Below are 15,677 nucleotides of genomic sequence, written 5' to 3' on the forward strand. Positions count from 1 at the left end.
CACTGACAATGTACATGAGGAAGAATATCCATTAAACATCGAGTCAGATTTTCCATTTAGTCTGAATTCTAAGGACTATGATAGTAGCACTGAAGAAGGGGAAGATGAAGGGTATCCTCTCAGTCAAAATTTGAAAATCAGAGCAGATCATAGTGTGGATAACGTTCCTCTTAATGATGAAAGTCCTTATAAAAATGAAGATCCAATGATGGAGATGTTGCCAAGAAATATTGTATCAAGGAGTAGGAGTAGACCTTTTCGTATCAATGCAAGCTATTCTAGTTATACAAGGGGTAGAGCAGAATATCTGACGAGAAGAAGTTCTATCAGCGCTCTCATTTCAAGTGAATGTTGCCAAAAAAATTGCTTGAAACGTATGGATTTCACATTTGCATTAGAAAGCAGGAAGAGATATTTGTCAATGAATAAAAGCATGCAAAACTCATATTTAGTTGGCTGCATGCAATCTACATTGTCAGGTTATGATTATCATATTAGGAATTTTTTATTGTGTAGAAAAGCTTTCAAAATGTTTCATTCACTTGGGAATTTTCGTCTCTCGAGAATTCAAGAAAATTTGGAAAAGGATCCCACATTTTATTCAGAAGTACGTTATAAAAGACAGTTTGGGCCATTATCAAATACTGCAATGTCATGGATGAAAGTTTTCTTTTCAAAGCATGGAGAGTGTATGCCAAATAGAGAGACAATACATATTCCAGATAATTTTTCAAGACGAGAAATCTACAACTTATACAAAAAATATGCAGAAAGTGTTGAGGGATAGGGCCACTTTATTACATATCAATATTTTGTGAAGCTATGGAAGAAAGAATTCAATAATGTTCGTATTCCTAAGAAGACAAGGATGGGGATTTGCAGTACATGTGCTTCTCTTAAATCAAAAAGGGACAAATGTGAAGGCTCAGAAAGAGGTAAGTGTTCATAACTTTTACTTTTAAAATTGTATAGTCATCAACTATGAAAACATATTTCTTAATGAATTTCTTTTATGTTGTGTAGATTTAATTGTCAAAGAACTTCAGGAGCATCGCGAACAACAAACAAATGAAAGGAAGAAGCTGTACAAGCATTGAAAGAAGTGTTATGATAATCCAAATAAATATTTGGGTTTGATAATTGATGGTATGGACCAGAAGAAAACACTTTTACCACATTTTGTTCGCACACCCAAAAATCTACAAGAGGAAAATTTTATTCAGTTTCACTTGGTTGGTTGTATGGTCTTCAATGGGAAAATGTTGCCAAGGGTGTACTTCACAGCTCCAAATATTCATAATGATGCAAATCTGACCATAACCATAATTCATGATGTCATTTCTCATTGGTCTGGTAATCTTCCTGAAGTTTTGTATCTACAATTGGACAACACTTGCCGTGAAAACAAAAATCAGATTGTTTTTGGGTATCTGAACATGCTTGTTGAATTGAGAATTTTTCAAAAGGTAAAGGTTGGTTTCCTTCTTGTTGGGCACACTCATGACCATATTGATCATATGTTCAGTCGTTTTTCAGTCACATTGAGGAGGAAGGAAGTTGGGAGCTTGCCATCACTAATTGAATGTATTAAGAAATCATACATGCCAGAGCCTGCTTTTAAAGTGTTGGAAGAAACTGTTGACATGCGAAGGTTTATTCTGGGATCATATGGTGAGGGGAAATGCATTGAACAACTTAATGACATTAGCTTCCAACATCAATTTCGTATCAAAAAAATTGATGGGAAAACACTAATATGGGGCAAGAAGTATTCAACTACTACAGAGTGGGCACCGTCATCAGGATTGCAATTTTTGAAGTTCATTCCAGATCATCCAATATTTGCATCAAAAATATTGTCATTACAATCAGTTGGTGAAGTTCAGAATGCACGTAGACAGAACAGGGCTATAAATTATTCTGATTGCCTGGAAGAAATTAAAAAATGTATTAGATATACATATGAGTACTTTGACATTGCTGATTCAGTTTGGTGGGAGTCGTTTTTCAATAATCAAAGTGATCTCATTTCGACAACAATAAATGAAGATATACCTTTGAAAAATCCATTTATTTGGCCACAAAATGTGTCGAATGAACATGAGGAAGTAAACATTGTTGAACAACAACAATCTCAGGGTATTATTAATACTTCACAGGCAGAGGAAAGAGAGATGTATATAGGTTCCAGAAGATCTCGTGCACAACGTGAAGCCATGGAAGACCTTTATAGGGGTTCAGTACAGGATATTAAGGAGGGTTGCATGATTGCAGTGCTAGCAGATGGAGATCCTAATGGCTATCCATTTTGGGTTGCTAAAGTTTTAAAGGTCTTTACAGAAAATGAGGATGTTACAGGTGTTGAAGTACATTGGTATGCCACAAATACACACCCATTCAATGGTGTGTATAAGCCAGAGATGGTAGTTGACAAAAAAAATGGTGGAAAAAGAAAAAGAAAGGGTACAAATATAAATCGCCGCCGCACAGACATATTACAATTGAAGGATGTTGACATACTTGTTTATGACTTCAATTTAACAAAGAGAGGAACTCTTCGCTTCAAGACGACAGAGATTCTGAAAAGGTTGTTACCAGAAGGAACAGTGTTGACATGGGACTCTGCTGAAACCAGTCGTAGATCTAGAAGACTTTTGAAACCTGGAATCTTGGGCATGCATGTGGACTCAGATGGGGCACTAGTTGATGACAAAGAAGAATATGGAACATATTCGTCAGCATCCAGTCACTCATCTGAAGATGTGAATTCTGATGGTGTGCAAGAAAATATGAGTGATTTTGAATAATTGTTTAAGACAGTTTATATAACTGATGTATGCATCGTATCTTCAAATAAAATGGATGTTTTCCATATTTTGTTAAATGAGAAGTTATGAAGCATTTTTATGTTGTTGGATTATGTCTTAAGTATGATAAATCTTATTGTTTAAATATCGACAATGCAATATCAAATTAGAGATATAATGTCTCTTTTATTCAGTGTACAAATAAAGACTTTTGAATTCATTCAGTGAAATAATTTGTTCATAATGTCATGTTTTTTTAGTTTTGTGGTTGAAAACATGTTAAATTTATACTTAAGAAAGAAAAATGATATTCTACCAGAAACATTAATGTGTTTTTCCTTAAAAGTTAACTTTGTTTGAGACATAAAAAATTGGTTTTATTAGCATTGTTTAAAAAGTATGAAAATTGACCCCTAAAAAAAAAATCATTATTCCAGTATCAACACTTTTTTTCTGAAGCTATATTTTGCAGGAAAATTTCGTAGAAAATTTCGTAGTCGCTGCCATTTTTAAAACAACTGCAAAATTGACACCTAAAAAAAAAAAACATCGTTCCAGTATACACACTTTTCGTTTTGAGCACTGTTTTTGTGGTTTTTTTGGGGTTTTTGGGCCAGAGTTCTCGTTTTGAGTTTATAGTTCCCGTTTCAAAGTTTACATTGTTTGGATTGAAGAATGTGCCTGTGATCTTCTCGCACGTGGTTGTTGTGACATTCAAGGAATTTATTCATAAGTTCCTAGAGGTATATTTGGATGACTGGATTGTATTTGGGCTAGTTAAGCGCCATGTAGCAAGCTTGCGCCTGATGCTAGATACCTGTCGAAGATACCATATCACGCTCAATCTCAAGAAGTGTTTGTTTTGTGTTCCATTTGGGAACTTATTGGGGCATGTGGTTTGTAGACAGGGACTGATGGTATACCCCGCAAAGATTGCAGTGATACTGAACTTGGAAGCGCCAGGGAGTGTGAAACAACTATGCGCTACTCTGGGACATACGACATACGACAATTTTTTTATCAAAGGCTATGCCCAGATCACTGCGCCTATGGAGAAATTGTTGAAGAAAGACATCATGTTCTAATTGATGACTGTAAGAAGAGCTTGGACATATTGAAAGAAAATATGGTTACTGTGTTGATTCTAGTCTTCCTGGACTGGAAGAAAGAGTTTCATGTACATGTTGATGAGTCATGTATAGTGCTTTGAGTAGTACTAAAATAGGTTGGTGGAGAAGGATTGGACCATTCTACATCATTCGTAAGCCATAGTTTATCCAAAGTAGAGAAGCATTATTCCACCACTAAATGCGAGGGGCTAGCTATGGTGTATGCGCTCCAAAAGTATAGGCACTACATGCTGGGAGGCCATTTTAAGATTTATACGGATCACTTCGTGCTAAAGTACCTTGTCAATAAGCTTGTGTTGGGGAGGAGAATCTACAGATGGCTCTTATTGTTCCAGTAGTATGATTTTGAAGGTTTTGTGGAGCCTGGACGATTGAACGTGGGACCAGACCATTTGTTGTGCATCGAAACATGGAAGGAACCTACTAACTTGGAAGAAGGATTACCTGACATGCAACTATTTGTAGTGCATGTCACGGATGGTCATTTTGAGGATATAATACACTTCCTAACAACAGGAACTGCCCCGGAAGGATACACTATATAGCAAAAGAAGGAATTAGTGGGGCGTGCGAAAGATTTTTCTGTCATTGTTGGGAATCTGTACAAAATGGGGACATATGAGATATTGCGATGGTATGTACCTGAGTTTGAAAGAAGCAACATCCTCACAGACACTCATGTGGGCACTACGGGAGGACATTATGCAGGGAGAGTGACCACGTAGAAGATTCTATGTGGAGGTTTGTGGTGGCTGAACCTTCATTAGGATTCAAAAGCATATTGCAAGGCATGTGATGTATGTCAAAGAATGGGTAAGCCATTGTGGAGGGATGAAATTCCTTTGAATCCACAAAGGATATTGTAGCCCTTCGAAAAGTGGGCAATAGATTTTGTAGGACCCATGTAGGACCCATTCAACTACAAGGAAAAACATGAGCAAGGTACATTATCACTGCGACGGAGTATTTGACTTGTTGGGCAAAAGCATATCTGGTGAAGGATTGCACAAGCACGACTACCATGAATTTCCTATTTGAACATGTACTAACGTGATTTGGTTTTCAGAAGATCTTGATGAGTGATAGTGGTATGCACTTCTTGAATGAGACAGTTAGCGCACTGACGGAGGAATTTCAGGTATACCACTAGAAGAGCACACCTTATCACCCATAGGCTAATAGGACAATGGAGGCATTCAACAAAGTGCTCAAAAATGTGCTGACCAAGGTTTTAAATGCTCAGCGAAGTGATTGGGACCTACACATACCTGTAGTATTGTGGGCTTATCGAACGTCATGCAAGAAGTTGACTGTACAAACCCCTTTTAGGCTTGTCTCTGGTGTGGAAGCGGTAATGCCTATGAAATACATCATGCCTAGTCTACGCATAGTAGTGCTCATAGGTATGATGAACCGTGGAACCCTCGAGGAGAGGCTCACATAGCTGGATGAGCTCGAAGAAGAAATATTTTTGGCTAGATTTCACCATCAAGTCTAAAAGCAACGCGAAAAGGCATGGCATGATCGACACATCAAGATGTGCACATTTAAGGTAAATGACCTAGTTTTGTTATATGATTGTAAGTTTGATAAATTTCCAAGGAAACTGAGGATGCACTAGTTATGGCCTTATGTTATTAAGGATATTACCGACAGAGGAGCGGTACATCTAGTCAAATTAAATGGAGAACCCTTCCGAGGAAAGGTGAATGGCAGTCGCTTGAAGCCATACACCAGTATTTTGGTGATGTGATTAAATGAAGAACACAGTCTTAGTGCTCTAGGAAGCTGAAAGGAGGTACGGGACTATAAACTACATTTCCCGGGTCCAAGAGCTGCATGATTTGAAGATGGTGTGAAGCAAGGACATGTCACTGGGTTCGTGGCAATGCAGAGGGACCTGTGATACACAAGGAGAAGTCACGTAGGTCAGTTGAAAAGTGACCATTAAAGTCACTGTTCACGAAAATACGGAAGAAGTGAGGCCAAATGGAGCGAGTGGTCAACATTTAAGATGAAATTTATGGCTCAGATCCTTGAAAATTTGTTGCCAATCCGGAATTAATGGACCGATTTTGGCGAGAACGGCCGTATTCAAATTCAAATGCCCTATAAATTACAGGTGGCTGTCCAACAAAAAACACTTGGCATTTTGATTACTCAACTGTTGAGCTCTTAAGCGCCTATGGATTGTGAGCAATACGAGCTTCTGATAGTTTCTGGGTTATTTGTAAATTTTCCGATGAACACACAGGAATTCTTGCTGAAGATGATGTCAGCGCCCCCAGAAGTTATCAATACATAGTAAGTAGTAGAGGAGTCAGCACAAGAAATGGAGAGAGAGGCCGAAGTAGCTGCCCCGAAAGTGGCTGAAGTATTGGCAGAGGTCCCTAAATCCTTGAGAACGATGAGACTGAAGCCAACCCCAACCAAGGAGACCATGAAAGACAAGAAGGGTGAGCATCCTACCATATGGGTGCACGCATTGCCAAGACTAAACCCACCAAATTCCACTTCCTAGGAGAAAGGCAAGGTTATAAACCTAGAAGCAAAGGAGGAGGATATCCAAGACATCCTGATGGACAACGAGGATGTGGGAGTAGAAATAGAGGAGGTTGAAGCCTAGGGTGCGCACCCTATTATATGGCTGTTGGAGTATGTCCCTCCATGCAAGCCTAAGTCCAAGGTCCCAAAGGACATTAATGAAAGTAAGACTCCTTTGTAAACTCGTCTGTTACAGGATGAAATTGTTTTTACAGTCGTGTTTGGCACGAGTTCCAATATTGAAGCTCAAAGACTGGGACTTGGTGTACCACGAGAAGTTCCCACATCTGGCGACTAAATAGATGATGCACAACATCATAGACATGAATACTAGAGCTGTAGAAGTGGCTCATGGGAGTAGAGAAGATAGGCTTACTCAACCTGCTCTAGCTGCTGCGTTATAACCGCACCTCGATGATAGTTTTGGTCATCAAGAAGCTGCTGCGCTTGGTACATGATTGGTGTCTATGGTTGGAGGAGCCGATACCCATCACTGATATGTTGATTCACAGAATAATGCACATGCCATATATAGGCGAAAATCCAGATATGATCTTTGGGGCAATGGTGGTGAGTAGGCGCTCGCAAAATCAATGAAAGAGAAGTTCAAACTGGTGAAGAATCTACATAGGTACGCTATCTCCAATATCTGTGACCCCACTGTGAAGGTGGCAATGCAGATCCTTGCAAGCAAGGTGATGTGGAAGTGTCGCTCTGATGAGGTGTCGACACCTGTTGTCAGGTTCGCACAGAAGTGCGTGAAAGGAGTCCAATTTAACTAGTTAGACTACCTTCGCGGAGAGTTCCTCGCTAACTGCTGCGAAGTCCAAGAGCAAAGAAAGACCTTCCACTACGTGTGGCTCTTGATGTCGATCATGCTGATAGGGTGGGAGTTACTAGAGGAGAGACAATTCCCCTTGATCGTGCTAGAGCTTCCTGAAACAGCGAAGTACGCTTCACTGTGGGCAACCAAGGTCATGGAGAAAGTTCGAGATCGAGACAACAAGATCTTCTGGATATTGATGGAAATGAATATGAGGATGGCCATCAATTTCAAGATGCTATTGTCGTTCATGGTATATGCTAACCTATAGAGCTATGTCAAGTTTAAAGTTGATTTTCCTTGGATATCAATAAGGGCATGGAAGGGCCCTACGCAGAAGTGGTACGATTTTCCGTAGCTAGCCACAGATGATGTTATCGATGCGATGATTGATAAATGGCTGACGAAGTGGCGCACTACCACGAACTTGGTGGTGGGTGGAAGCAAGTCCGCTGCACAAAAAGAGAAGGAAGAGGCCAAGCTGAATATGGCGCAACTGGTTGAAAAGAGGAAAAAGGAGGCCGCTGAGAAGGCCCAGGCAGAATAAGCAGGAAAGGAGGCAAGAAAATAGATAGGTGGCATAGAGCAAGGAAATGAAAAAGGCGTGCGATCGCCTTCACTTGAGATCGAAGAGGAGGATACAGAGCAGCACAATGTGGACCCTCAAGAGACATTTGCCTGTATTAAGGACCCGAGAGAGTTGGAGAAGGGAGGGTCCAAAAAGAAATCCAAGGAAGACCGCACTAGACCCTATCACATTGATGGAGGGCGACTTATATGACATCAATGACACAATCATAGATGTCACCATAGAGGCCCTACAACAATTTGAAAAGCAATAGTAGATCATCCTAGGGGCCATCCAGACCGAGTTTTAGGAGTTGCAGATCCGTGCGTTGCAAGTTGGTACGCTGTCCACCAGTTTGACTATCGACACGTCAAAGGTTGTTGATATGCTGCGTACAAAGGCTTCCAGTGCAATAGTGCTTCTAGATGGAGCACTGACCACATAAAATTAGGTTGACATGCCCATTATTAGTGCTTTAAAGGAAGTTGTACTGAACATGGCAGCACTTCAGCGCAAATCACTCCACCTCTTGTAGGATGGAGTAATTGCAGAGCTGAGGGCCCGTGAGCACCGTGCCCTCCAGGTGATCTTTGAATAGAGAATAAAAAATGAACAAATGGCCCTACAAAGAAATGTCGCCATCACCGTTGAGGCTGAGGAAACTAGCCAAAGTAAGAAGATCATACAGGTCATGGAGGAGGCATGTAGAATGGTCCCAAAGTTGACCATTCCAGAGGAGGAGCTAGCCGAGGTCTACATCCACAAATTTTTCACAAGGGTGCATGACACTTGGATAGAGATGGCATGGGTTCAGTTGGAGCTGAACCTACAGATTACATAGCTTCAGTTGAGGGCCTAGCCTTCAACACTTTCAGAAGTAAAGGAAAAGTGGGCGGTCATTGTCACAGAAGTAGTCGTGACGATGGAGAGTACAGTAATAGATTGCACACAATCGTTCGAACAATCATTTCAGGTCCTCACCAACTTGCAGTAGGACCTAAACATCCAAAGGCTAGAGACGAAAGTGCATGAACTCGAATAGCGCTATGACAAAGTTAGGGGCACAACACGAACTGTCTCGCTAACATAGAGGTTAGCTAAGTTGCAGGAAGCCGAGCAGCTAAAGGAATATGTGGACACAACGCTCCACAAGGAAGCAGTGCTAAAGGTGCACCTAAAACCCTGGCTTGAGGAAGCTTATGCGGTCACAGGAAACATTAAAGGAAAGCTTGCAACTCTGCAAGCGACACAACAATAGCTTCAGGCTGATAGCGCAGGGGCAGTAACTGAGAAGACAGTTGAAGATGCGAAGCAGGCTGTAGCTCAGTGCACGACCGAAGTTGCAGTCATCCGGGTCGAGTTGGATGGGCTTCGTGCAAAGGTATCCATGCCTACCGAGTGACTCAAGGGTGAGTCACGATGTTTGTGCTGGGGGCCTATTAGGAGCAGGATCCCCTAAGGGAAATTTTGGGGCTAAAAGTCCATGTTAAGTTAGTTTTCATAATATAATTGTAAAGACTCCGCATTTTGTGGTTATGGAGCGTGAAGGTGTTATCTATCAAAAATGGTAGTTCGCCCTTAGTTTTGTAAAGTAAAGTCTATTGTAAGATACCTACCCATGGTCCACGGACCATGGGACTGTATAAAAAGAGCTAAGCTCTAAGTAGTTTAGGCATCGATCCATAGAATGGTAGATCATGTAATATAGTGATATCTCTGAAGAAGAAGTCTATGTCTTGGGTCAAGTGTAGATACAAGCTCTGCAGCTGGGTGCACAGAGGCATAGTGTAGAAGTTCGCAGCTGAGTGCGCAGACCCCTACAATTGTGTGCGCAGGGTGGACAGAGTCTGTAAACACTTGGAAGATATTAATAAAAGGAGTTACTCTGAAATTTCTGTCTTTGTTATGTTGATGTGCTTGAATATTTTATGTATGAATTTCCTTTATTATGCTTATACGATGTGCAAATGAATGCAATTACATTGAATAATTGAACACAATTACAAATATCTACTTACGCGGTGTTAACTTTAATTATTTGATGAGCTAAGAAAATTACTTAGGATAATTGGAGAATCTACATGGAATGCTACCATAGCAACGTGAAAGTACTTGAGACACTAATTAGGGCTATGCGAGGGTTGATTGTACCCTTTCGCGGTGGTACAAAAGGACACAATGTTGGGGTTTTCCTTGCGAGACCTAGGGCGAAGCCGCCTCCACGAAGGTAGGGATAGAAGGAATCTAACGACATCACAACCATCTCAGGGTGCAAAAACTTAGCTCCAACATCCCCCCATACTACTTCGAGTGAGACTTCGGTTCGCGCTCCACGTGCTGATGCCAAAAGGGCCAGTAGTGTAGGGATTTGTTTGGCTGATTAACAATGAACCTGGGTCAGTCCCCCTTAAGCCAACAAAAATTATACAAAGGAGACATCAAATATGTAAGCACCAATGCATGAAGAAAGAAATTCAGTGCAGAGCTACTATAGTCATGGACCAAAGTAGAGACAAGAACATAGAAGTATGACCAACACAAGCAATTGAAGTTAAGGATTTCAGAACTGTGTAACATTTCATTTATAGAAGAATATTCGCACACCAGATCATCACAAAGGAGAACATGATATAAAGAAAATGAGAGAAACAAAATTACAATGGCTCAAAGATACTAATGAATGCAGTAAATCATGTATTTGTAATGCTAATAAAATACATCAACCAATCAAGGAGAGTAATGAAAAATATGACAAGTAACTCAAAGATGGCAAAGGAAGAGGAATCAGGAGATAACACAATTCACAAGGAACATAGAGAAAGATGTAAAAGTGAAATGAAAGAAATAAGTATGAAACGAATGTTGATAGAAGTCATAGCTTAAACAGATTATTGATAGAAATAAGAGGAGCTGAAAGACAGCTAGTCCCTGCCTAGGGCTTGACGAAAGCTATTATACTAGTGTCACCATAATCCAAAGATCTAGATTCATATTTTAGTTCAACGGAGGAAGAGCTAGACTACAAGTAGCAAACCCTCGATAAAAATTTTGCATACAGCAGAAACTCCGGTGATGTATATTGTCCCACCAGCAGCGTAAGACCCCTATGTAACATCAAAATAGCTAGAAAGAAGGAAGCACTGTCGACATATACTATCCCACCAATAGCGTAAGCCCTCTGCACAACATCAAAATAGCTAGCAAGCAAGAATACTCTAGGTGTATAAACTGGAATTATATATTATATTATCCATAATTACCCTACCTTTCTTTTTCTTAATCACTCGTTATAAACCTCACTTTTTTTAAATGACGTATGTAATGCATTATCCTCCCATCTAGCTAGCGACATCGCTATATACCACCAACAATCTAGTTGAACCTCACTTTTTTGAAATGATGTATGTAATGCATTATCCTCCCATCTAGCCAGCGACATCGCTCTCTACCACCAACCATCTAGTTGGGGAGAAAGCAACAAGGTGCTAAACATTGAAGCAATTAAATCAATCCATCAAATCATTGAGAAACTTCATGAAATTACAATCTGAAGTAATAGAAAATTCTTTTGAGTACTCCCGATGAGTTATTACATCCATCATTTAGACAAGCACATTCAATTGATTTGTTCGACCAACTTCAATATCTTTATGTCTAACGTGTAGCCACCATGGGTTCTAGATTCACGGGTTTTTCAATCCCAAGCGAGAAAGCACCATAAAGGCATTCAATTCGTGAAAAGGAAATATTTTGAAATAATAAATTGCTTAAAGTACCCGAAAAGTTTAATACTATTAGAAAATGAGTACCCGTTAGCCTATCTAAGTATTCAAGCTCAAGTATCAATGTTAAGTAACAAAGGCAAGTCCGAGCATCTCAACTCAGTAAGCCCAACTTATCCCGCCCAGTATCAAGTCCAAGTATTAAAGCTTAGTATCCAAGACCAGCTGATGGTCCTAACCGAGGAAAGCTGAGTAAGAAACTTGTCATGTAGAGCTTGCATGTGTTTCACGTGTACATCTACCTTTCTGAAATACATCACAACTTTCTTAACATGTTTGAAAGCTTCCTAAACATTTTACCACAAGGGTGGAAGGATAGATGGATTTATTGCTTAGTCCAACATAAAGCGAGGGTTACTGCAGATAAAAGGAAGGTACAACCACAATCCAAGGATGCAAGAATTCCAGCGAGGGAGGGATTTAAGGGTTAGTCTAGACAGATAACAAGTAGGGACAAAAGGGTTTCTATAGACAAATTGATTTATTGCAAGGATGGAGGGATGGCTCATGTTGAAAGTATTGTTAGCATACAATAGGGATTGTTCTTAGTGTTAGTCGTCTAACTGAAAAACATGAACCAACCTAGCTAAGACTATGCGCGAACCAGTACAATCGAACAGGCAGAGTTGCCAGAGCGAGAGGTGGGAAGCTTTGATTATGGAATAGGAATTCTAGCATTCCAGTCGCACCCCACCCACTTGGTTTGGGCTACTTATAAAGCTCTAGGTAATATTTTGTTTTATGATCAACCTGTTTTGTTCACTCATTTCTTATTCTGGGCTCTGCAAAAAAAAAACAATAGCACGACAGTAAACAACATTGGGTTAGTTTCTCGTCTATTATTCCTGCTCTATTTAATCTATATTGTTCCTTCTTTATTTATAATATGTCCTGTCACTAGAGCTCATTCCATATAGAAATATTTATGATTTTGCATTTCATCAGATGGAGAACCATAATGTCATGGCTTTGCTTCTCCTCCTGGTAATGTTATCACCATATTTTGCTTCTTGCTATGCAGTTTCATCATCTTCTGAAATGCCCTCTGTTTCACCCAAACCACCAAGCCTGAAGCCATCCCCTTGCTCTAAACCAAGAAAGCATCACTTTGCTTCCTCTTCCCCTACTCCCAATCCCTCCACATAGCATCATCATCATCATCCCAGTTCTGGTGGCCGGTCTACTACCCCTTCCCCTGCTTCTGCCCCTGCCAAAGCATCATCTCATGAACCAGTAAAAAATGGGACTCTGGATCCTTCCCAGGTAAAAGAATTGCAGTCACTAGGAGTCATAGTGGGCACCAATCCTTGCAACAAAGATGTACAACAACTCTTGATCTGTGATGGGCATGGCCCTCTCAAGCATCTGATTTCACTATAGGCATTTCATTTCATTGCAGCTGCATTATTGTTCGTCCAATGCTCTATTATCCAAGGCTTCCCTCGAAAGCACGAAGATTTATATACCCCAATGATCCAACAACACCAGCATAAGCAGAACCACTACCCTTTCAGGGGTTCAGGGAGGTCAAGAAAATACGGTTCTAGATGCAGAGCTCCTTCAAAGCAGAGGTTAATTGTAGCACTAGCAACATCAGTAGATCTAGCCAAATAGCCTAGAGGCATCATAAGCAGAGAGGCAACATAAGCACAGGTAGCAACAGATAATCATCTGCATAAGCTGGTAGCTATTGAATGCTTGCCACTCTCTCCACAACAGTCTCGCCACCTGCATTTTCATGCAGACCACCTATCTGACAACAATATATCATTTGTCTCCACAAATGATATGAGATATCAGTGAACATTATCCCAAACATTAAATGTCTGGGAATTAATGTTAGCATTAAGCTAACATTGTGCTTTTTGTGCTTGTCTAACAGTGATCAAAAACAAATAAATAATTATAAATTATTTTTTTTGCATCCTCGCCTCGGGAAGAGGTCAAATAAGATGGTAAATGATTATATGACTGAAAATTTTGATTATACTAGATTAGCCGGCCCTAATAAACATCTCAAAAAAAACTCAACTAATATTAACCACCTCGTTTTTTATTACTATAGTCCCATGCCATTTCCATATGGCAGGGACTAATAAGAAGTTGTGCTAGATCGATAGAGGAATACTAGAGGTCAAATGAGTTAGATATGTGCTATAAAAGTCAAATGAGGCAACAAAAACTCAAAGGGATTATAATGTAGGTGATGACACAAGACACAATGTCATATGGATAGGTAATGACAATAGAGGTTGGAACTTTATAGTGACAGGTCATGCGAGACGAAGTCCAATGACATAGATAATTCAAAGTGTAAGGCTATCAAAGAGATGTGTTAAGATGGATAGATTGTATTCAGAAGACCATAGAACACCAAACCTATACTCAGAAACATTGTATCAATTAAATAAAATATGAATGGTAAGCATTGATGTTTCACAGTAAATGATCCTCATACGCATAAGAAAAATGAGATACTAACATCTAGCATATGGTTTAGTATAGAACATAACATGATTTCAAATTAGGGAGTTTATTTGAAGACAAGTTCTATCTCTGGTATCAATGCTTCAAATCACCTCTTTCTAGAGCAGATTTAGGTAATAATGACAAACATAACTCTTGGAAGTTGACAGAGCTTGGCTCGAAGCATTGGTGAAATATCATAAACAGGGCATAGAAGATAGCATTGAAGGTGTGAATTTTTTTTGGGACTTTCAAACTATATCCTAATTAAAGCTGGAATGATGGATATAGGCACAATGAATACCAAGTAATCTTTCATAATAGTAAAACATGTAAAAATCCATTTTTGGTTTGAACTTAATTGGTACTATGGTCTGGATATGGCCTCTTTTAGAGAAAACTTTGTGGTTACCACTGTGCGATTTTACATCATCAAAAAAATTCTCGTAATAATTTTGTTCGCCTATGTAATCAAGAACATAAATACAATGGTATTCCCTTTCATTGATTTAAACAACAAGGGTGTAGTCTCTTTCATATATTGACAAATAAAACTCTTCAAAGATAGTTGGAAATGATTCTTACAAAAGTCTACAATATGATACAGTGGTGAACCCGATGTGAATCCAAGTAAATCCCCTTGTCATTAATGTCAAAGGGGGAGGTGAGGAAACGATAAGTGATTCTCAGAATAAATAAAAAAGATGACTCTCAAGGGGAGGCACATAATGTTCCTATCAATGCCAAAGGGGGAGAATGTTGGAGGTATTGACATTGATATCGAATGGTCATAGTCATGTTGATTAGGTTTGTTGATGGTTTGTCATATTGATGAAGTTGCTTGATGTCGTATGTTAATGAGATGAATTGCTCAAAATTAATTGTGTTGATTTCTTAATGTGCAAAAGTTGATAAAAGTGATATACAAAAGATAATTAGGTGATATTATGTCAAAATAATTGGATGCTTGACGATTGATAATTACTTTGGTGTTGCTTGTTTATCCTTTAAACAAAATTAATACATGAAATATAAGAGCCAAAGAACAAAGCTCGAAAAACCAGGGACAAAAGAACACAGGCTAAAGAACACAGACACATTGTTGTGATTGAACAAAATATATTGTACAAAATACTTTATTTTTTTACCTCTTTACACCAAGTAATGATCTTGTTTCTCTCGGGACTAGCGTTATAAAACAGGTCATAACGCACCTTAGAAAACAACGCACCTTCAACTCAACTAGCCCACGTTAGAACATGTTTTATTTATCTGAGCCTTGTATTATGCAATACTTAATGCTTGGTAATGATCATTCAGATTTGAAATACAAAGTAAATTTTTCCTAATTGGAGACTCAACTAAAATTAAAGCAGTGAGATGAAAATATTCTTGAAATACCAAGATACAAATTTTCATTTTGAATTCGTGGATAGAATGAAAATATTCAAAAAGTTCTGATTATAAAATATACATTATTGAATGAGAATTAAGTTTTGCGAATTAAGTATTTGTAGGAGAGAATTTTTTAACAATTTTGAGAAGTAGAAAAAAGGA

Source organism: Pinus tabuliformis, chromosome 1_1 (assembly GCF_031772625.1).
Source record: "Pinus tabuliformis cultivar Carrire ecotype Pingquan chromosome 1_1, CPIR1, whole genome shotgun sequence".
Classification (NCBI taxonomy): domain Eukaryota; kingdom Viridiplantae; phylum Streptophyta; class Pinopsida; order Pinales; family Pinaceae; genus Pinus; species Pinus tabuliformis.